Here is a 21,533-nt window from a genome sequence, read left to right as displayed (position 1 = left end):
GATCATGACCTGAAGTCAGACAATCTACCAACTGAGCCACTCAGGTGTCCCTTTTTCTTACATTACTGTTTGAGTGTAAATTGATATAAGCTTTCTTGCAAGTAATTTGGCAACGTGTATCAAGACTTAAACTAAACCTAACATTAAAAAAAAATTTTTTTTAACGTTTATTTATTTTTGAGACAGAGAGAGACAGAGCATGAACGGGGGAGGGGTAGAGAGAGAGGGAGACACATAATCGGAAGCAGGCTCCAGGCTCTGAGCCATCAGCCCAGAGCCCGACACGGGGCTCGAACTCACGAACCGTGAGATTGTGACCTGAGCTGAAGTCGGACGCTTAACCGACTGAGCCACCCAGGCGCCCCTAAACCTAACATTTTAACTAGCTATATACCACTTCTAGGAATTAATCTTAAGGAAATTATCATGGATAAGCATGAAGATTTAAGCTACAAGGATTTTCATCACAACACTGTTTATAGCAGTGAAAAACTGTAAACTTTCTAAATATCTGACAAGGGATTGATCAGTTGACTGATTATAAAATTAGAAACATGGAATTTTTCAATCATTTGAAGTGAATACTGTAAAACATACATGTTCAAAGTGTCTTGAAACTGATTATAATTCTTGGATACTTTTAACTATTTAAAATTTGGGGCGCCTGGGTGGCTCAGTCGGTTGAGCAGCCGACTTCAGCTCAGGTCACGATCTCACAGTCTGTGAGTTCGAGCCCCGCGTCGGGCCCTGGGCTGATGGCTCAGAGCCTGGAGCCTGCTTCCGATTCTGTGTCTCCCTCTCTCTCTGCCCCTCCCCCATTCATGCTCTGTCTCTCTCTGTCTCAAAAAAAAAAAAACAAAAAAAAAAAAACAAAAAAAAACACGTTAAAATTTATAGTACTGATAATGCACATATCCAGTATGTTAATACACAGAGATAGAGATCAGATGCGCAGTTGGCAGGGGCTAGGGAAGGGGACAGTGGGGAGTGACTGCTAACAGGTGGTTTTTAGGTGATGCAAGTATTCTGAAATTAGACAGTAGTGAAGGTGTGCAATACTGCACAACCGTGTGAATATAATAAACCACACTGTACACTTTAAACGAGTGAATTTTAATGATAATTATTTCTCACAAAGTACACATATGCAAACATTAAAAAATTTTAACTATTATAAGTTAGATATAAATTATAAATATATTTACACAAATCTTAAAGTAGGCCATCGGTTGGCAACTCTCTGCATATATCTGAATGTTTTATATACGTGTTACTAATAAGCCAAGTTTGGGCTCTGAATGGACCTTCTTTTTTCATTTAGGCCTGTGAATGATTCCTCATGTAAAACTGTGTTCTACTAAAGCAACTGAACTCCAAAAACAAATGCAAGGCAAAGCTCACATGCATCTGTTCACATATTTCACTAAAACGAAGCAGTTTTATACTAACAGATCAACATGTAAGAGAACTATTGGGACGGTTTAATTTTAAATGCTTATGGCAATTCTGGCATACTTTTCTAACTTTTATATTCATGACAAAGAAGATGGATAGAATTTTAGATAATTATGACTGACTCCACCATGAAACAAAAATTGTGGACTTTTTTCTTCAAACTTCTGAATCACTACTTTAAAAGTATTCTGAAACCATAAGGGAAGCTTTAAATACTGATAACATTTCTTAAACAGCTTTCTTGATATAGTTCACAAACCATACAATTCACCCATTTAAATATATAACACAATGGTGTTTAGTATACTTACAGATATGTACAACCATCATCACTGTTAATTTTAGAATATTTCATCATCCTAAAGGAAACCTCATACTCATAAGCAGTTATTCTCCATTCTCCCTTCCCCCTAGCCCTTGGCAAACATCAATCTGCTTTTTCCTTATGGAAATACATTTTCTGGGCATTTCATATAAATGGAATAACGCACTGTGACCTTTTGCGTCTGGTTTATTTCACTTAACAAAAAGTTTTCCAGGTACATCCAAGTTATAACAAGTATCGGAAATTCATTCCTTTTTATGGTTGAATAACATTCTACTGTATGGATATACCACTTTTGTTTATTTACTCATCATGTGGCAGACATTTAGGTTGTTTCTACTTTTTGGCTATTTGAAAAATGCTGCTATAAATGCTCAAGTTTTTGTGTGGACCTGTTTTCATTTCCCTTAGAAGTGAAATTGCTGTGTCATTTGGTAACTCTATGTTTAGCATTCTGAAGAACTGCCAAACTGTTTTCCAAAGTGGCTGCACCATTTTACATTCCAAACAGCAGTGTATGAGGGTTCTGATTTCTCCACATCCTTGCCAACACTTATTATTTTTTATTCTGTCTCTCATTGTGGTTTTGATTTGCGTTTCTCTGATGGAAATGCTGGAGCATCTTTCCATGCTTATCGGTCATTTATAAATCTTGTTTGGAAAAATACCTATTTAGATCCTTGGCCCATTTTTTAAATTGAGTTGTCTTTTTTTATTACTGAGTTGTAGGACTTCCTTGTATAGTCTAGATGTAAGTCCCTAATTGGATGTATGTTTGCAACTATTTTCTCCCATTTTGTGGGCTAAAACTTTCTTGAGTGTCCTTTGAAACACAAAAGTTTTTAATTAAAAAAAAAAACACCTTTTTTTTTCTTTTATTTTGAGAGAGAGAGAGAGAGAGCACACACACACGTGCAAGTGTGGGATAGGAACAGAGAGAGAGAGAATCCCAAGCAGGCTCCATGCTCAGCATGGAGCATGGATCCATGGGATCCATGGGATCCATGGGATCCGTGGGATCATGCTTGATCCCACGACTCTGGCATCATGACCTGAGCTGAAATCAAGAGTCGGACACTCAATCGACTGAGCAACCCGGGTGCCCCAAATGTTTTTAATTTTGACGAATTCTAAGGCATCTATTTTTTTCTTTTGTTGCTCATGCTTTTGGTGTCATATCTAAAAATCCATTGCCCAATTCAAGGTCATAAAAATTTACTCTGTTTTTTCTTCTGAGAGTTTTATAGTTTTAGTACTTATAATTAGTTCTTGGATCCATTTTAAGTCCTAAAGATCAATTTCATCTTTTTCTGTGTGGCTATTCAGTTGTTCTAGCACAATTACTGAAAAGGCCATTCTTTCCCCCTTGAATGGGCTTGTCACTCTTGTCAAAAACCAAGTGACCACAGACACATGGATCCTTGACTCTCAGTTCTACTCCACTGATCTCTATGTCCCCGAGGTAAGTACTTAAGGACCATAAGTGCCAGTATCATGCTGTCTTGATCACTGGTGCTTTGCAGGAAGTTTTGAAATCAGAAAGTATGAGTCCTCCTGCTTTGTTCTTTAAGATTGTTTTTCATTACTCTGGTCCCTTGCAATTCCATTTAAATTGTCAGGTCAGCCTATCAATTTCTACAGAGAAATCAGTTGGGATTCTGAAAGAGACTATGTTGCATGTGGAGATCCACTTGAGGAGTACTGACACCTTAACAATATAAGGTCTTTTAATCTATGAACATCAGGTATTTTTCCATTTGTTTGGATCTTCAATTTCTTTAAACAATCTTTTGTAGTTTTCAGAGAATAGTTTTGTACTTCCTTTTGTTAAATTTATTCCTAAGTATTTTATTCTTTTTACTGCTATAGAAATGGAATTGTTTTAAGTTTGTTTTGGGGTTGTTCATCTCAAGTGTACAGAAACATAACTAATTTTTGTATACTGATCTTGTATATTAATAATATATTATTATTAGTTCTAATAATTCTTTAGTAGATTCCTTAGCATTTTCTATATAGATCATGTCATCTGTGAATAGAGTTTTACTTCTTTCTTTCCAATCTGGATGAGTTTCTTTTTTCTTGCCTAAATGATCTGGTTAGAACCTAGAGGTTCTAACCTCTAGGTTGAATATAATGTTGAACAGAAGTAGCATGAGTGGATATCCTTGTCTTGTTCCAGCTCTTATGAGGGAAAGCAACCAGTCTTTTACCATCAAGTATGATGTTAGCTGTGGGTTTTTCATAGATGCCTTTTATCAGGTTGAGGAAATTCACTTCTATACCTAGGTTTCTGAGTGTTTTGTTAGGAAAGGATGTTGGATTTTGTTAAGTGCTATTTTTGAATATTGAGATGATCATGTGGCTTTTATTGTTCTGTTGCCATGGTGGATTACAATAATTGATTTTTGGATGTTAAGCCAACCTTGCATTCCTGAGATGAATCCCACTTGGTTGTAGTGTATAATTCTTTTTATATGTTGCTATATTCAATCAGTATATTGTTTAGGATTTTTGTGTCCATATTCATAACAGGTATTGTTCTACAGTCTCCTTGTTTTTTGGGTTTTTTTGTTGTTGTTGGGTTTTGGTATCAGAGTAATACTGGTCTCTCAGAATGAGGTGGGAAGAATACTGTAAACACAACTTTTCTGAATAAAGGAAAACCTTACCAATCAAAATAGAAACATGAATATTGAGGCTGATAATACAATTGGAAGTGCCATCCCCAATCCATGTGCAGCAGACACTGTTGATTATATAACCAACATCTACCCCGCTTCTTCCTTAAAGAAGCAGAGCTTTGTTCAGATGTCTAGGCAGCCCTATGTTTCAGAGTATGTGGCTGCAGCCTCAGACCTGAAGAGTGGACCCTGACTGGTCCAAATCAATCATAGTGGTTCCACGCTGCTTACCAGAGACTGTTTGAAAATGGCAATGTGAAACAATCAGGTGTGATGGAAATCTGCTAGAGAAGCCCCATGGGATGAGTTTTGTGCACTTAAAATGCTACAAAAGTTAAGAGACAGCCTTTCTCTTTCCCTGGAAGTTGTCACGTCTGAATACATGGAACTGTTAAAGCCACTTTGCAACCATGATAAAAGCTGGTGTGATGACAACTCCAACATACTGAAGATAGCAAAACAGAAAGAAAGAATATGGGTCAGTGATGCTGCTGCTGAGCTGCTGAATTAACCAAACCTGGAAATACTCAACCTTGAGTCTTCCTGGTAAATCTTCTGTTTAAGCACACTGGAGTTAAGTTTTTTGCTATCTGCAACTAAAAATATTCTAGCTGGTAAAACCAGTTGTGTGCAGGAGGCTGCTCTCATTGGCTCAGAAGAGCCAACTCTGCACCTCTCTTCCTAACAACTCATTCAGTAACATTGCACTGGTAGCTTTGAATCAACCACAGTAATAGTAAGCATACTACAAGAAATCAGCAAGCACCACAAATCAGATCTATTTCTCCTTCACAGACCCAAAGGAATCTTGTCGTTGTGGAAATATATTCCAGGATATTTCATACAAATGGAATCATACACCATATGATCTTTTGTGTCTGGCTTATTCAGTTAGCATATTTTCTAGGTTCATCCAAGTTGTAGGCAATAAGCATTTTACAAGAACACCACTGGATACAAGACTCTTTCAAATTTTTTTGTTCATGAAACCAACCTTTTTATTCCCATAGTAAAAGTAATATAAAAATTTTTACCAGTAAACACTGCATAAATTTGGGTTTCTAATAAGACTTTATTTAGAAAAAAGTCTCTAGCATCTGAAGTATTGCTATAAAATATTTCATAATATGAAAAATTACTATGTAAATTAAAAAACTGACTATAAAACATTATGCACAGTAAGAGGCAGAGAAAAAGAATATATTTAAACAGACAGATACTAGAATTGTTGAGCTCAACACCAATATATTCACATTGTTAGCTCTGGGTGGTAGGATTACAGAGGATTTTTATATTTTTGCCTGTTTTTTCCCCCCAAATTTTCCTTCATAAACATGTATCAACTCAGTCATAAAGAAAAAAATATAAGTCATGCTTTTAAGAGGAAAAAGTTCAATATTTTTTGTTCATGAGCAAATGAAGCCACACTATTTTTTCTTCCACTTGTGTCTGGGAAGAGTCTATATAAACCTTGCTGTATATAAACCTACTGGAAGGTAGCTCCAGTTTTTAAATCGGGTGATTCTGGCTACCATCTAGGGTATTAAGTTATGAACCTATTCTCTGACTACTTCAAGAAGATATTGTAGTCATAAACTGAATTATAATATGCATTATAAGAGTGCTAAATTCTTCACACATAATCACTTTGAAAATAAAATCTGAGCCAAGGTCTCTCCTATTTTGAAATATACATGTGATCTGATTTGCATTGACTCTTTTCCTAAAGATAATGAAGGAGCATTGACCATGTGTCACAAGATTTGTTTTCTAAGTCTAGAGGTAAATCTTATTAGCCATATGAACTCTGGGAAGCAGAAATCTCTCTGAATCTAAACCTTCTTATCTATTAAATGGGGCAAAGACCTACCCCTTTTCTCTTCATAGGATGAGGTAAAGTAAATGAAACGTCAAGTGAAAGATAGTATTATATGTCACCACTTCATTACATACACATCTTAAGTCTTGTAACAACTGTGCTTTGTACCACTTTGATACAAAAGACAGCCTTATAATAGCAATGAATGATGCCAGGTTTCCCTGGTAACAAGCTAACTTCCTCAATGTTTTAAAGATGTTTGTGTGCAGTGTGTAAAATCTCTTTTCTTTGCTGCTTTACTGTTTCTAACTTGCCTCTAAAAATACTAGGATGATGTAAACAAAAGTACTGCTACCACAACATGATACTGGATGGGGACAGAAAGCCCTAGATCATTTTTTAGTAAGACATATTGTTGCAAAGGTCCTAAACAAAATATTAGCAAGTAGAATCCTGAAGAGAATCATATATCTTAACCAAGTAAGAATTATCCCAAGAACATAAGGGAAAGTTAATATTAGCATATCTCTAAGAAAATATACTGAAGTAGATCAAAGGGAAAACATTTTAAGCATCAATAGATGCCCAAAAATGTATTTAAATAATATAACCATTCCCAAATAATATTAATGAAGAAAAAAATAGGCAAAATTATCATGATTTGAAACTGATGCATTGTCTACAGGTGATTATGAAATAAGGTACTCAAAAACTATGGAACAATAATATGGAAAAATATGGAACAATAAGAAAACTCTGTATACAGCTAATCATACACTTAACATAAAAAATCAATAGTTTGCCTATATCTAATTAGTTAGAAAACATAATGAGAGAAAAGATTCTATTTATAATTCCAATGGAATAAAAGTAAACCCTGGTATAACAACAAATGATAAAGGCCTTTATAAAGAAAATGTTAATCTCTACTGAAGGATCTCAAAGAAGACTGGAATAAGGAGATTCAATATTAGTAGTAATGAGGATGAGGAGAAGGAGAAAGGGGAAGAGGAGAGCAGTTTCATCAGTCAGGCGCCCAACAGGAAAATGATGGCACAGAGGGCTAGCAACAGCAGGGAGCTGTTACCACAATTTACTGTGAGACCTGAGGTGAGGGCTCTCAGCATGGGAGAGGGGACCCAGCCCAACGGAAGGTGTGGCCTTAGGGAGACAATCACAACCCTATAGGGTAAGAGGCTTGGAAATATACCTTTTTTCCTTCTACCCACCCATCTCCTACTAGACCTTCTACTGGCCAAATGCAACAAGAAGCCAGGAGGCTAGAGAGCCTGGAAAATGCATTCCACAGAGGTCAGACTGCTGGGGCACAGAGCAAGATGGAGAAAGTGAAGATCATATTTGAAGAGGCAAAAAGAATATCCAGCACAACCGCTAGTCGCTTAGCTGTTTACTCTGGATTAATTCTAATAAGGTCAATTTGCCCAAACTACAAATTCAAACAATCCCAGTAAAAATACCAATAGGATATTTTATAGGTAGTGAGAGAGCAGAGGGGAGTTTGTGACTGTCATTAAGTTCTTCTAGAATAATAAACATATATGCAAAATCAAGTAGGGAATAAAAAACATTAAAACAGGCTATTAAGCTATAATAATTAAAAGCTTAATCCTAGCACATGAACAGACTGATCAATGAAACAAAATTAGAATCCAGAAACAGACCAAGTAGATGCAAAATTTTCACATATGATAGAGGTGGCATTTTAAATAGACAGGGAAGGCATTTTATTTTTTTTTTTATTTTTTTTTTTATTTTTTTTATTTTTTTAAAAAAAATTTTTTTTTCAACGTTTTTTATTTTTTTTTTATTTTTGGGACAGAGAGAGACAGAGCATGAACGGGGGAGGGGCAGAGAGAGAGAGGGAGACACAGAATCGGAAACAGGCTCCAGGCTCCGAGCCATCAGCCCAGAGCCTGACGCGGGGCTCGAACTCACGGACCGCGAGATCGTGACCTGGCTGAAGTCGGACGCTTAACCGACTGCGCCACCCAGGCGCCCCAGACAGGGAAGGCATTTTAAATAGACTGGGTGGCTCAATCGGTTAAGTGTCGGACTTTGGCTCAGGACATGATCTCACAGTTAGTGAGTTTGAGCCCCACGTGGGACTCTGCTGACAGCTCAGAGCCTGGAGCTGGCTTTGGTTTCTGTGTCTCCCTCTCTCTCTCTGCCCTCCCCAACTCGTGGGCATGCGAGCACTCTCTCTGTGTCTCTCTCTCAAATATCAATAAAAGTTTTTTAAAAATTAAAAAAAAAATGTTTTAATCTATTTTAAAAAATAAACAAGGAAAACATACATTATTTAATTAATGATTTAGGAGAAACTGGATGGTGAATGGAGGAAAAGACACTAGATCTCTGCCTTATTCCTTACATTACAATAAATTCCAGATGGAGTAAAGATCAAAACATGAGGAATTAACTGTGGAAATAGAATTATGAGAAAAATGTAAAAGACTGTAGGAGAATACAAGAAAGAATATATTTATTATCTTGAAACACAGAAGATAATACACTATGACATAGAATCAAAAGCCTTATAAGGGGAAAATGAGACATTTCACTACATAAATACAAAACTGCTACATAAAAATTTACCATAAAAAGTTAGAAGAGATCAGATAAAATAATACTATAACACGTCTTTATTTTCCTAATATTGGAGTATCACTCTTGTAATACAATAAGAAGGTAACTGGAAGGTACATGTTTAAATATAAATGCCACTAAAATTAAAATATGAGTTATATTTAAAGAGAAGCAAAACAAACCTAATGAGACATTTTTATTTTAACCTATCACACTGGCAAAGATTACAGAGACTGATAATACCTCTGCACCAGTGAGAGGACAACAGGTAATCTGTGCTATTCAAACTCTCCCTGCCCAGCTCAGGAACTAAACAGGTTACAGTGAATTTTCAAATGAGCCCCTCATTATCTGGACTGTCCCCACTCTGAATATCCAAATCTCAGGAAGTAAAGAGATTTAAATAACATCACATCTCTCACTGTACAAACTCTCACACTACACATTCTCACTGCGCTAATTCAAGAAAAGGTTTGGACAAGGAATACACTGTGGAAGTGTATACAGAGTTTTGTAGTGAGATTGTAAATTCATGTAATCCTTTTAGGGATATCAAAATTGTAAACACACATAGTTTTTGACCCAAGTCCTTCCCCTTCTAGACATGTATGCCATGGACACACTCACATGGGAATGTAAAGCTACATGTACAGGATATTATCTAAAGCACTGTCCGTGAGAGAGAGAGAGAGAGAGAGAGAGAGACATGGACACACACACACACACACACACACACACACACACACACACAAATACTGTGAGCCTAAACATCCTGATTGGCAGAGACATGATTAAATTAAATATAGTACATCCATTCTACGGAATTCATGAATTCCTAGTTTTCTAAACATAACTGATCCTGAGATGAATTCTCTTAAACTAAGGGCCAAAATGTAATTGTAAATATTAAAAATAATTGATTTTCAAGATTTTGACTTGAAAAATAAAAAAAATAAAAGTTTTAAGTTATCTTATATTTGACAAGATTTAAGTTATAATTTCAACTATGCACAAATTTCTTAGACTAAAAAAATCAAGGGTTGACTTTATTTTTTAGTGTAATCTTTTCAACAAAATTATATAACACAACATACCACATCTTTCATGTTTTTCTCTTTAGAGAGGATCACAAAGATCTTGTTTTCAGAAATACTGAATGGCTTCATCCATTTTTCCTAGGAGCCTTCTCTAATCATTTGCATCAAAAGTCACTGTAATCAAATTAGGCTCCCTTAAAATAGCAGCTAGTATGTCATCCTTGAGAATTTTCTTTTTCAACTTAGTCTGTATCTTGGAGTTAAGATCACATCCATGAACATCATAAAACCTACATACTTTGCAAGACATGCAATTTCAGTTTGCAAGTGATTTTATTATTTTTGAGCAATAAAACTGACAACAAAGGATCAGGAGCAACATTTGAGTAGGAATTTTAAAAGGTGTGCTTTCATTATTAAAAATTTTTTTCCTAATGACCAATCTAGTAATGTATATATTAATCAGTCATTAAAAAAGGATGACATTATACTAATACAAAAATATCCAAGATTTATGTATTTACAGAAAACATGATTCCATTTGCTTAACAAGATTTTCATATGTATACATATAATATATATAACACATATCACAATTCCTATATGTGAACAAATTTTCAGGAAAAACATTCAAGAAACTATTAACATTGCTTATCTCTCGGGAATTCAAAAGGAGAGTTTTCTTTTAATTACATTTTACACCCTTCTGAATTATTTAGCTTTCCCATAAGGAGGTATAGTAACTTTTACAATGATGATGATGATGCTACATATAACTAGGTTTTCAATTAAATACATAATAATAATAATCTGCAATTCCAGCCGCCAGTAATTTAAATTAAACCCTAACATCTAAAAGGCATTAAATTTAGAAATCTCAAACACTAATAAAAGAAATTTCAAAAAACATTCTTATGCAATACTCAATTATCTTAATAGTTTTTTCCCCAAATTATTTCAGACAGAACTTGTTCCATTATCCTTTAGAGATAAACAGGAATGATAATTTTGATGTATCAAAGTATACTGCTTAAACAATGAATCAAAAAAATTCACAGATATGTATGTTTCAGATTCCACATTGCAACTAACTTTTACAAAACTACCACTTCTTGAGTTCTGGCATCATATCAAAGAAAAATATCCACAATTATAATTAAAGGCTACTGTTATACATCTCATTTTTCCAACCACATCTGAGTGGGGCCAGATTTTCTTCACATACTTCTGCCAAATCAATTTATTTCAATAACTTGAATGCAGAAGCCTATACGAGAATCCAGTGGTCTTCTATTAAACCAGACACTGATGAGATTTGAAAGGTGTAAAATCAATGCCATTCTTGTATCTTTTTTACTTTGAAATACATATGTAATTTTTTTCATTAAAAAACACTTATGTTAACATGGAACTGGTATTGTCATTTTTAAATAAGTAGAATTTGACTTTTTTCTCAGTTTTCTTTTCTTTCTTTTTGAGAGAGCATGTGCGCACAAACAGTAGGGGAAGAGAGAGAGGGAGAAAAGAATCTTAAGCAGGCTCCAAGCTCAGCACGGAGCCCAGTGTGGGGCTCAATCACATAACCCTGGGATTCTGACTTGAGCTGAAATCAAGAGCCAGACATTAAACCCAGTGAGCCACCCAGGGATCCCTCAATTTTATTTTCTAATACAAAAAATATCAATACATAAAGCCCATTTAAGCAAAAACTCTCTGGAGTCTTCAATAACTTTTCAGAATGGAAAGGAGTTCCGACACCCAAAATTTTGAGATCCTACAGACCAAAAGGCAAACAGTGCAAACAATTTGTTTACAATAAGGATGAATGCCCTATAACGTGGGGGTGGGGAGAATGAAATGTCATAGATACTAAATTTGTTTTTAGATAGAATTCCAGTATTTTTTAAGAAATGAGAAAAACTGTATTTAAAGTTTTCATATTAACCTACATATTTATTTACATTTCCAGTGTCTGCCTTTCTTCCTATGGATCTGAGTTACCATCTGGTATAATTTCCTTCTTTTAGTATTTCTTATAAGGCAGGTCTGCTTGTTACAAATTCTCAGTCTTTGCATATGAATATATTTATTTCACCTTTATTTTTCAAAGATAGTTTTGCTAAATATAGAATTATTCATAGACTTTTATTTTTCTTTCAGCACTTTGGATATGTCATCCCATTCTAGCCTCCAGTGTTTCTGATGAGAAGGCAGTAATTAATCACACTGATGCTCCACTGTATGTAGCCAATTATTATTCTCTTGCTGATTCAAGATGTTACCTTTGTCTTTTAACAGATTGGCTAGCCTGTTTCTAGGCACAGGTCTCTTTGTATTTATCCTACCAAAGTTCAGTGAACTTCTGGATGTAGTAAGTTTTTCATCAAATTTGGAAAATTTTCCAAAAGGCTATTTTCTGTACCTTTCTATCTCTCTCTGCATTTAGGGCTCCCATTACAGATGTGTTCTATGCTTGATGTGTTCCATAGATCTCTAAGACTTTCTTCCTTTTTCTTCATTTTTCTGCCTTTCATATTGAGTCATATTTATTAGTCGGCCTTTAAATTTGCTGATTCTTTTTATTGGCACCTCAAAACTATTGCTGAATCCCTCTAGTGAATGTTTCATTTCAGGCATTGCATTCTTCAAGTCTAGAATTTCCATTTGATTTTTTAACTTTTTAGTTTGGAATAATTTAGATTTATTTACAGAAAAGTTGCAAAGACAGTACAGTGAGTTCCTATGCTTCACCCAGCTTTCCCTAATGTTAATATCTTACATAAGCATGGTACAATGTGTCAAAAGTAAGAAATTAACATTGGTTCAAAACTGCAGACTTTATTCAGATTTCATCAGTTTTTCCACTAATTTTTCCCTTTTCTGTTCCAGAATCCAATGCAGGATACCACATGGCATTCAGTCATCACATCTCCTTGGTTTCCTCTGATCTGTAATAATTTCTCAGTTTTTCCTTGTTTTTCATAACCTTGACAGATTAAGAGTACTGATCAGGTGCTCCTATAGAATGATCCAGAGTTGTACTTTGTCTGTTTCTTCTCATGATCAGACTCAGGCTGTAAGTCTTGAGAAAGACTACTACAGAGGTGAAGTACCCTCTCATGACATCGTATCAAGAGTGGCTTTTGTTTTGTCTTGTTTGGGTTTAGTTATTGTTTTAATTAGTTCTATACCCTTATGGAGAACCTGCATTTGTTGACTTACTGATGTTGTAATTCCCTTTATTTAAACATGGTTCCCTTTAGTTCTTGTAACAAATTTATAATTGTTGAAGTCTTTATTAAATCCAAATTTGGGGACATTCAGAGACAATTCTTTTCTCCTGCTTTTTTTTTTTTTTTTCCTGTGCAGGACTCACACATCACTGGTTCCTTACATGGCCTGTAATTTTGTTGCTGCTGTTAAACCTAGAGATTTTATAAAACACAGCAACTCAGGATTATTTTTTTCCCACCTAAAGGTACTGTTGCTGTTTTGTTTACTTCTTTCATTTTGTTTAGTATCATGCCTAGGGTAATAAATATGCAAAATCTGTCTCCCTGTGGTATGAAGTCACTGATCTCTCTGTTCACTTTTATTTTAAATATATTGTTTTTATTTTTAGGCCTAGCTTCCTAGAGGTTACCCCTTTGCATCACTTAGGGGTCAGTTTGTGAGGAGACAGAGTTTATTTCAAATACCTCAAGCCACTAAGGCTCCTCCCCTTGCCAATGGGTATGTGTGTGGGTAAGACAAACTCATTTGTAGTTCAGTCTTTTTTCAAGTTTGCCCCAGGTTTACCTTTCCATTAGAGCCCTTTCAAGTCTCCTAGGTGCATGAGTGCAAGCAACTTCAGGGTCAGTCAAAAGTATGTGAATACCTTGGGCCTTCCCAGGTCTTTCCTGTGCTTATGTGCAGCCTCAACCAGGAATGTTTGCCTCAGATAGTGCTGCAAGCCCCTGCCATGCGAGCGGAGCCACTGGCCCTCGCTCACACTTCTGAAAATTCTCATCACACACAATGCCACTGGCATCACCGGCCACTCTAAAGAGCTGACCCTCCCTTCAAATTGAGGTCTTTATGCCTTGCTTCTTGCTGGCAGAAACTCCAAGCCAATCAAGCTGGGTCAGAGTGGGGTGGAGAGTAGTCCCAAGCTAGAAAGCCACAGGTTCCCATTTCTCTTACTTGAAGTTCAACAGTGTAACACTTTTGAAAGTTTTATACAATTGGCCTCTGGCCAATCTCCAAAGTACTGAAATGATTGCTTTAGAAAAGTAATGTAGAAATAAAAATTCTATTCAAATATTCATATTGTTTGAACCAGTAATCCCAGTTATACAACACCATCCAAAAGAACTCCCCCCTGCCCCCGCCAAAATATGAAAAAAGCTGTGTACAGCATGTTCCTAACAATGTCAGTTCTCTTTTTGTGCCTCCCTTACAGCTAGATGGAGCCCTGTGACTAAGTTCTCACCAATGCCATCAGAGTGGAAGAGATACCACAACTTCCTCCTCATCAACTCCAGAGTAAACAGCTCTGAACTTCTGGTCTTTCTCCTTCCCAAAGGCCTAAGTTTGCGTTGGTAGCAACTCACAGACAACCATGACAAATGGATTCCTGTATTACTTCATGGAATAGAATCACTTCACCAGCCTGTACCTATTTCCAGGCTATTATATCACAACAAAATAAAACGTTATATTACTAAGTGACATTACAAATGCATGCTTTTAAAAGAAATACATTCCAAAAGGCTATAAAATTAAATATACTGATTCATCACAGCTACCTTAAAATATGTATGTAAACACAGTAAATACGTAAAAATAACAATGTCATGGTGGGATTATAACTTTTCTTTTTCAAACTTCCAAAAGTACTGTTTAAATTACTTTGATAATTTCAAAGGTTGAAACTGTTTAATTAAATTGGTTAATTAAATATTTTGAAATCCAAATTTAAGGAACCTTTATCCTATCCACTTTCATACTGGTATAAAATGGATCCTCTGGCCAAAGTTCAAATCCATAGGGCCTGGTCTGTAATCCAGCCATTGTGTTCTTTCTTTAATAAATGAAAAACTACCTATTCGTATGCCTCAAGGGCACTACTAGCTAGGAAACTTAGCTAAATAAGACTGACTTCATATAACTCAATAAACTTTTTCTACTTAAAGAAAAACTTTTTGCTTCATCTTTTATATTTGTATTTCTTAAGAGAAAACAAAGTTTCCATGTAAGGGGATATACTGGCAACTGACCCAACAAAAAGCTTTATGCCTTTTCTCACCCAACAGCTTCCCTCAACCTAAAAATATATCTGAAGAAGGACGAAAGTGGCTTCACTATGAAAAGCACAGCTTTTAAGATTAAAGCCCCTCCCCCCACCCCAAAAAACACAAGAAATTGAAACAGCCCAGCTCAAAGAAAGCAAAATAGAGCGGCTAAAAACTTTGCTGTCCTCTCATATTTGAAACTATACAGTATCTCCAAAAGTGCAGCTAATTTATACAGTATCTTGAGATTTCCAAGCTTCCTAATAATTAAAGGTATGAACAAGGGAAATGTACCAAACTATACAAACTATAACTACACATATGTCTAATTATTTAAAAAGAGATGGCCCTGACTCCCTCTAACAAGATGTACCACAAAACATTACTTCTAGAGCTACACTGTTCAATGAATCACTAGCCACTTGTAGCTACAGAGTACTTGAAATAGTGCTTGTCAGAATCAAGATGTGCTCTCCAAAAATATATAAAAATATATCAACATATTTTAACACTGATTACATGTTATTATTTTGGATATAGTTGCTCAAGTTTATTAAAACTTTCTCATGTTTCATTTTATTGTTTAAAATATGGCTCCAGGAGAACTTTAATTTACATATGTGGCCACACTATATTTCTATTGGATATCCCTGGTGTTACACCAGAGCAAACCAGCCCAGTTTCTAACAAGCAAAATTTTACAACCAGTTTCTTTTGGTGTAGTACTCTATAGTTCTACACTTTTATCCTAAAAACAAAAAGGGTATGTTGACCTAGGATTATGTACCACACAGTATTGAAGATAAGGGCCGCCTATAGTCATCTGGTTATTCAACAACAGGGGTCTAACCTGTTATCACAACCAAGGCCCCAGGAGAAATCCAGAGACGTTTATAAAGTTCTAAACAGGCTGGAAACCAGTCCCTCACTCTGACAATGTCATTTATCAGCTTTATATTAGGGGATATGAATACCAATACCACTTCAAGAGGCTCTCCACAAATCCTCTAGTCATCAGAGAGTTAAAAGTGACCACCTTGAGATGGTTTAAGAGGATTTAAGACAGAATGGACTAGCTTGCACAGCAGGGTGTAAGGCCGCACTGTGGGAAGGCAGAGAGAGGAGGGAGTGTGAGTAAAGCAGAAAGCTGGACTCACTAGCACTGGGTCATAGACAGGACCTCATAAAGGTCTAACACACTTTTTACATCTGCTGAGTATCTACTTTGTGTGAAGCACTGGGTTTAACACAGCTAAATAAGCAATGTGCACTCTTAAGGAGATCACAGTCTAATCAAACTGAAGTCAGGACAGGTCAGCGTACAAGGCCAGCTGTTCTGACAGTTAATCCTGGGCTTCAACCTTAAGGATTGAAATCAGAGTTGGCTAATAAAGTCAAATCGCTAGACAAAAAGCTGCAGCAAAGTAGACTCAGGAGACAAGGAAGGTTATGGTTAAATAGGTCTCATGGTGAAAATGGACTCTAAGAACCCTTTGAAATTTTACATATGGGGATGTGTGTGTGTGTGTGTGTGTGTGTGTGTGTGTGTGTAAAAGAACTCACAGCAATCGACAGATGCTCTGAGGTAGTGGTCTCCAAACTTGTAATGCATTTATTTATGAATTATACACATTTACTTTTATGTACTCTATGCAACATGAATAAAATTAGGATAGAAAGTAAGGCTAGAAATAAATATAAATAAAAGTCCTAAGTCTTATTTCTATATCTTCAATAATTTTTCTTTCATAGTCCACCACATGAATCCTACTCTAAAGAAACGTAAAAAACACCACTGATGGGGAAATTAGTGTGGAAACCTCGACAGTTATTAAAACTACCCCTCAACTAGAAATGAGCTGGGGCCAACCACAAAAATTCTTGGTCACTTCCAGGAAGTTTTTCTCTGAAAATGGAGAATTTTCACTATGAAACAAAGGAAAAATGAAAAGGTTGGTTGCACATATCATGTAATATATATTTTGCTTTTATCTTCCAATTGTCCTTTTTTATGTTAATATTTTAAACCATTAAAAAACCTTTTAAATATTAGACAGAAATTATCTTTAAAAATTGAGATTTTAGAAAAGCTATGTAAAATGGGTCTTATGTTCCATTTTTCTTATTAATACAAAATTTGAGGTAGTATCACTAATTTTTTTTTAATTTTTTTAATGTTTGTTTTTGAGAGAGAGAGAGAGAGGGACAGAGCGTGAGCAGGGGAGGGGCAGAGAAAGAGGGGGACACAGAATCTGAAACAGGCTCCAGGCTGTCAGCACCTAGCCCAATGTGGGGCTCGAACTCACCAACTGTGAGATCATGACCTGAGCTGAAATCGGACACCCAACCGACTGAGCCACCCAGATGCCCCAGTATCACTAAATTTAAAATATTTACTTGAGGGAGAGATTGTGTGCTGATAGTTTTTAACAGTGAGCATGCTTCAGTAGTACATCCAGAAGATTTCAAGTCATTAATTTTCAATATACTTTTCTAAGCACAAAATTTCTTCCTCCAATTTCACATTCTCAGCTCTAGAAAAATAGGCAATAGATATAGACAAGTCACAGAAGATAGGTATCAGGTAATTAATAAACATCTAATACAAGTTTAATATCAACAAAAATCCAAGAAATGGAAACTAAAAATATCAGCAACTTATGAAAAGGCACTCATATGCTGCTCATGGAAATATAAACTGGTATCACTTTATCACTCCTTTCTGGAAAGAAATTTGACAGTATGCTCTGATCTAGTAATTATATCAGGAAATTGTTTCAAAACTTAGAGAAAGACTTGTATATGAAAATGACATTACAATATTTTATATTGGTACAGAAAACGATTGGATGAAAATGTTCTAAAATGTTAACTATTTATCACTGGGTGATAGGATTACAGACAGTGTTTACTTTCCTCTTTCTTCTTTGTATTTTTTTATATATTCCATTTTTTAAATAATAAGCACATATTAACTTCAATCCAAAGAAGAAATTCAAGTTTCTTTTTAGAATTCCTTTTAACAAATATCACCTAGTTCTTCTTAAAGAAACAAATACGAAGTGTCTGCTATTTCCATTCAAAATGGAGAGGGCTCCTATTCTAATTTTTTATTTTTACCTCCCCCTCACCAGAAAGCATTCAGCAGCCTACTCCAGTACAGCAGACAGGAGCTCTAGTCAAAGACAGATCTAAGTTCAAACCCCAGAAACACCATTTACAGTTGTGTTACTTTGGGCAACTTTTCTAAACCTCAGTGAATTTTTAAATAAGATTACATAAATTTAGAGATTAAGATAGCTCCATACCACAGCGGCAGCTCAGAAAGAGTATAAAGATGAAGGTGGAATTTTAAGGGGAGGGTGTAGGTGGGACTATAAACTGAAATTACAGGAATATAATTTGAGATTCATCCCAAAGAGAGATATGGTGACATACGATCAGACATGGCAGCATGAGACTAAAAGAGCAAATTTTTCTTCATTCTTCTGTATTGAACACTTCCTGTATGTTGCATGCTAGGGACATGGCACTGAGCTGGGTAAACAAGATCCCTGCTTCCTGACCACACAGTCTGTGGTAGTGAGGTGGGGAGTGAGGTGGGGAGTGAGGTGGGGAGTGAGGTGGGGAGTGAGGTGGGGAGTGAGGTAGGGGTGGAAGCCAGGCAGAGGCAGACAAATGAATTGAGTTAGTGTTGTATGCCATAAATAAAACAAGGTAAAAGGACAGACGGGGGAGGGGTGCTGTCAGGGAAGATTCCTCTGCAGAATGGACTGCGACTTGAAGGACAAGGAGCCATGGCAAGATCTTGAGTCTCAGAGAAGAGCAAGAGCAAAGTCAAAGATGGGCACAAACCTGGCACGTTCACAGGAAGAAGACCACTGTGAAAGAAGAGGGGGCTGAAAAGTTGGCAGGTACCAGATTATATGGGGCCATAACATGAAAAGGAGTTTGGATTTTATTTTCACTGTGAAAAGAACCCACTGACGTTTCGGCAGTGGCATGAGCTGACTGCATTTAAAAAACTGCTTCAACAGATCTGTGGAGAAAGAATTCTAGTGACACGACGCTATCACAGCAGGCCAAACATGCCTTGGGCTGGGCAGGACTGACAGCACTAGTGGTGGTGGAATCAAGCAGAATCACCACAGAGGCTGTTTTCAGCTCCATCTTTCAAACCAAGCACAAAGGTCTTTCTAAAACCCACCTTGGTTCTCCCAGTTCATCTGTGCCACTACTCATCTTCGTATACGGTCCTGATGAGGACACATCAGTACTGCAATTACAGATTTACATAGCTCCTTTTCCTACTGGACCAAGCTCCAAGAACCAAGGCAGGAAACCGTTTTATTCACCTGTGACACACCTAGCAGAGTACCTGGCGTATAAAAAGTGCTCAGTAAGTGTCTGCTGATGGAAAGAATGAACAAATACATTTAAAATAATCAAAGCCATTTGTATCCATTTCCTAGGGCTGCTGAAGTAACAAGCTTTGTGGCTTAAAACAACAGAAACATATTTTCTCAGTTCTGGAGGCTCCAAGTCCAAAATCAATGTTGGCAGGGCAGGGCCATGCTCCCTCTGAAGGCTTCAGGGAAGGATCCTCCTGTGCCTCTTGGGAGTTGCTGGTGTGCCCTGGCAATCCTTCGCATTCCTGGCTTGTAACCTGCATCATTCCAAACTCTGCTCCATCTTCAGGGGGCCTCCTTTCTTGTGTGCATCCTCTCCTCTCAAAGACATCTGTCACTGGACTTAGGGCCTGCCCTAATTCCATATGACCTCATTTTTATTATATCTGCAAAGATCCTTATTCCAAATAAGGTCACATCCTAAGGCTCCAAGTAGACATGAATTTTTGGTGGACACTATTCAACCCACTACACCATTCAACACCATGGACTGCCTTTTAAAGTGGTAATCTTCTCATCCTAAAAATGCACAAGCAAAAACTGAGTAGCCAAAATCTGGATGTTCAACAGAAGAGATTTCTACATTGCCTTTGTAAGTCCCTTTAAACCTTTCTGCTTTCAGTTTACTCATCTATATAGTGAGGAAACTGATTTCTATAGTCTCTTCTAACATTAATATTCTATGATTCTGGGCCATAAGTTTTCTTGATGACTTTTCACATTTTATAAATGTTATGCTAATGTAGAGACCCTCAAATACTTGAATAAATTATAACAGAAAGCTTACCTTCTCAGTTTTGAAACAGGCAAAATACTTTTTTGTAAACTATCTGCCGCCAAAGTTACTTACTTTCCCCATTAAAAATGCAGTGTATTCCTCCATACATCAAACCATTACACTTCCATTTTAATAAACCACTTTGAATACTTACTATGTGCCAGTGAACAACCTACTTCTGACCCATCTATTTATACTTATTAAATTATTAGCTAACTAGACCTTTCTTCATTATTTCTATATAATAGGTCATTTAATGGTAAGTTTTAAAAAAAAATAACTTTACTGATTTCCCTTATTACGAAAGTGATATTATTTTTGTTTAAAAAAATTCACGAGTACAAAGATATTAAAATTAGAAGTCCCAGTCCCAAAGATAACCACTGTAAATATTTTGCTGACCAACCTATCAGACTTGTACGTATGAATACATTGGTGAACAAAATATCCTTCATGTTTTTATTTACAAAAATCAGATGTTATGTAGAAAGTTACATAAACAGGTTAATACAAATACTACTCTGCAGCTAGCATTTTCTGCAAACTGTTATGTATATTTTTCCAAAACAAATATGGATATAAGGCATCATTTTACTGGGTAGAGTTTCATGCTGAATTAAAACAACATATTCTAACCAACCGCCAGACTGGTAAGCACTGAAATAATCTAAATATCCATCATTCTAATGTTGCAAATTGTTACCAAAATAACGTATGAATATATGTTTTAGCAAATTTTTGCAACTGTCCCTTCAGACAAATTCCAGAACTGCAGAAAGGGTAGCATTCATACTTAAAATTTTGATTTGTAAAGACCTACTACCCTACCCAAAAGCTGAATCAAATAATGCTCCCAGCTCCATATATAAGAATACCCATTTTCTCATACCCTGCTAACACTGGGTTTTATCAGTCTTTGCCAGTATGAAAATATGTTTCCCCCACCAAAAATATTTTTCTTTCTTGCTTTTCTTTTCTTTTCTTTTCTCCCATTCATTCATTCATTCATTCGGCACTTCCTTTATTACTAGCAAAGCTAAATATGTTTTCCTACATTTGTATTTCTTCCTGGAGCTGTGAGTCTTCTGCCAATTTTCTAATGAGTAGTCTTTTTTTCCCCTATAGATCTTATTTCTATTGCCCTGT

The 21,533-nt window shown here is 36.1% G+C and overlaps 1 protein-coding gene across 2 annotated transcripts in view; it reads right to left on the bottom strand.

Annotated features, from left to right (window-relative positions):
• PDE7A (phosphodiesterase 7A) overlaps positions 1-21,533 on the bottom strand; it is a 123,158-nt gene that overhangs the window by 84,119 nt on the left and 17,506 nt on the right. Inside the window, exon 1 of one of the 2 annotated variants that reach the window (XM_049633335.1) lies at positions 19,408-19,563. The exons of the other annotated variant lie outside the window; for it this stretch is intronic. The gene's annotated coding sequence lies outside the window, so the exon portion shown is untranslated. Of the gene's footprint in view, positions 1-19,407; positions 19,564-21,533 lie in introns of those variants that run through there. 2 annotated transcript variants of the gene reach the window in all.

The sequence above is a fragment of the Panthera uncia genome, chromosome F2, assembly GCF_023721935.1.
Source record: "Panthera uncia isolate 11264 chromosome F2, Puncia_PCG_1.0, whole genome shotgun sequence".
NCBI classification, from domain to species: Eukaryota; Metazoa; Chordata; class Mammalia; order Carnivora; family Felidae; genus Panthera; species Panthera uncia.
The sequence above is the reverse complement of the archived record's forward strand: the minus strand, read 5'-3'. Positions and strand labels throughout refer to the sequence as shown.